Source organism: Trifolium pratense, linkage group LG7, assembly GCF_020283565.1.
Source record: "Trifolium pratense cultivar HEN17-A07 linkage group LG7, ARS_RC_1.1, whole genome shotgun sequence".
Classification (NCBI taxonomy): Eukaryota; Viridiplantae; Streptophyta; class Magnoliopsida; order Fabales; family Fabaceae; genus Trifolium; species Trifolium pratense.
This window is the reverse complement of record NC_060065.1, coordinates 2806381-2809501: the sequence shown is the minus strand read 5'-3', so window position 1 is coordinate 2809501 and position 3121 is coordinate 2806381. Positions and strand designations below refer to the sequence as shown.

At 30.3% G+C, this 3121-nt stretch overlaps 1 long non-coding RNA gene across 1 annotated transcript; it reads right to left on the bottom strand.

Annotated features, from left to right (window-relative positions):
• Window positions 1–1774: 1774 nt before the first annotated feature.
• On the bottom strand, window positions 1775–2598 carry LOC123893628. The gene is made up of 2 exons (XR_006803521.1): window positions 2495–2598; window positions 1775–1960 (listed from the first exon to the last, which is right to left on the bottom strand). It is a non-coding gene; the product is annotated as an uncharacterized LOC123893628 (long non-coding RNA).
• Between the last annotated feature and the right edge of the window lie 523 nt (window positions 2599–3121).

Here is a 3121-nt window from a genome sequence, read left to right as displayed (position 1 = left end):
TTTCAGAAAACACGTTTTAAAATATATATTAAAGGGAAAAATGAAAACACAGGGGGTAGAAAAAAAAACACGGGGGTGAGGAGAGAAATCTTCAAAAATGAATCTGGCCAAAAAAAACTCGCCCAATAAAACAGCTTATGAGCTTACATAACATTGAGCTCAATATTTGCCCAATTCAAGGAAATATTCTCTTCCCACCCCTCACATTTCGTTTTCACCCCCTAGAACACAATTTTTTGTTGGAAAATACGTTCCGAAGTTGAAATTTACACTAAAAAATTTGGAAAACGTTTTCCAAATTTTTCTGCTCGAAAAGAGAAATGCAAGGGATGGGTAGAGAATTTTTCCAATTCAAGGATGTTCAAGCTTTAGATATATTCAATTCCTAATGGCTCCAAAAATAAATATGTGTGCAGGAGGGGTTATGTATTTCTGAAAAAATAATTTAAATTGTTATGTGTTTTGTTAGGGTAGGACTATAAATGGGGGGAGGTGTAAAGTAAATAGGCCTTCAAAAAGATATATGCAGGCATCAACCAACCATTTAGGGTACGTTGGATTTTTTTTCCATGATAGAATTCTATTCAAGGTACTATTAGACGTTAAATAAATAGGGACATATCTTTAAGTCATAATTCAAACATTAGTTCACCATGTTGTGAAGGTGAAAAAAATGGAATATGGATTGGATGTTATAGCAGTTGCACGTAATAGTTGATCTCGGCAATCGATTTATGATCCAACAGTTCAAATTTATGCGATACAGATTTAATAGTTTAATATGGAATTTGATCTCGACCCTTTGTTTTTTATCGAACCGCCAACAACGATCTCGCATCCGAATAGGTGAAAATGGAAAGAGAAAAAAAAATGGTGTGTCTGGATTAGTTTTTAAGACCAACAGGTAGCAGAAAAAGAAACACTTCAATCTTTTTCTCCTAATTTTTTTATTGAACATGTAGAAGACTACTTAGTTAAAAAGTAAAAATTCATTTGTTTAATGGTTAAAAATTTCACCCTTATATTTGTCAAAAAAGAAATTCAACCCTTATAGTGAATAAGTGAGTGTCTGAAATTTAAACTCGACACTGTATATATAATAAATGTCCCTATCAACTGAGCGAAGCTCACATGAAAAAAATTGTTTCCATTCCAAATAAACATTGTTTTAGAAAATTTTATTTCTTTTTAAAGAAAAAAAAAGCCGGCCCGAATTGTTTTAGGTTTGGGCTTAGACCCAATCTATTTTGGTGATTTATTTTGTGTATATTAAAAAATGAAATGGAAAAATCAGAAGTTCTAGTCCATGTTTGTGGCTCCCCTGCAAATGCAAAGATCAATCATGTCTCTCCAACTTACAATTTTGCTAAGCATTCAAGCAGCTTCACTTTTAAGTTTTAATGCTTTCTAACTCTTTGTGACTGAGTTAAAAAAAAAAACAAAAAATTCTCTTCGAGATTATGAGTAAAGAAAAAAACTTTTTAAGACTACACCAAATAGATGTAATTGATTGAGAAGTGTAGGATACTTTTGAAAAAAAAATTGAACAAAATTGCATCAAGTAAAAATTCAGAACTTAGAAAGAAATAGTGATTGATTAATCAAAGTAGAAGAAAAAATTGGAAAAAAGAGACTAATTTGATTTCTATACACTATAACTGGTACTTGGACATTTTTCTTTTTTGTAATGTTCTGTCTTCAATCATTAGAATCATATGTTTTTGTTGTAATATCATGAACACATAGATGCATATATACACATATACTTTGTTACTTTAATTGCTAGTTTTTTTTTTTTTTTTTTGAAGCAACTTAAAATTGCTAGTTATTCATTCTGCACATGGATTGTGATTTTTTCATCCTTTGGAGCCTCACATGGGCATGCTAGGGCTATGAATTTTGGGACCTTATCTCCCGGCATCACCACAGGAAAACTTGGAACATGATTCTCCTTCATCATCTAAACACAATAATTAATAACAAATCCCATCAGTAAACACAAAATAATCACAACTTATATACTTACTTTTACTTTTACACTTCAAATAAATCACAATCATTCACATGTCTATAGGAAAAAAAAATCAGTCATATGCGTAACTTTAAAAACCGCTGTGATCAATATAAAAAAAAAATCACTGATGTCAACGTATATAAATTAAATTATAATGTCCCCGTGAGATTAACTTAGTTGACAGAGACATCACATTATATATGCAGGAGTCGAAGTTCGAACTCCGGACACTATACTTATTCACCTGTGAAATTTCTAGTTAGGCTACTTGACGAAAAAAAATTATAAGAAGTTAAGTGATTACCAAAACAGGAAATCCTGGTTTGTGGTGAGAGGAAGCATATTCTGGTTGTATATGAGATTGTGTGTTGATGACATAAACCATAGAAGATGGAAATAAAAATTGGAGCTTGTTCCAATGCAAACAACAACAAAAGAAACAAGAAATGAAAAATAACAATGAAACAAGAAGGGCTAAACCTAATGGAAACCCAATATATGGTGTGTCTTCAATTTCCATATTATGTTGTTTTGATTCTCATTTCACCTGAATGAATGAAACATTACAAAGAACAAGATTTAATTTTATAAACAAGAAAAGTGAGACAGAATTTATTGGCTTGTTGTTGTTGTTGATGAAGCGCACTTACTTGTGAGTGGAGTTTGACATGTTTATCGTTATTCAATTTAGTGGTGGAGGTACATTTTACTTTACGTACGGCAAATATTTTTATGTTACGTATCAATTATGATTCTCAAATTTCTTCTTTTCTCAAAAATATTGTTCTCATATTTTTAAAGGATCATATGGTGAATTTTAATTAATAATTGAAGAGGGAAAAAAAACAATATGTTTACTAACTGGTATAAGTGGTAAGTAGTATGATTTTAGTTTTTAAACAAATGATTAGAAGTTGACTCTTGCTTGTGAAAAAAATTCAGTTGAAAAAGAAAAATTTATTTTATATGTTCAACATACTCTCAATAGGAATTAGTTACTAATATGGTTAAAAAACAAATTCAATATTCCATACTAGTTACTTTCTTTTCAAAACAATATGCCTAACATGAAAGCATATTTCTTAACTAAGTTTGGAGAGTTTTATT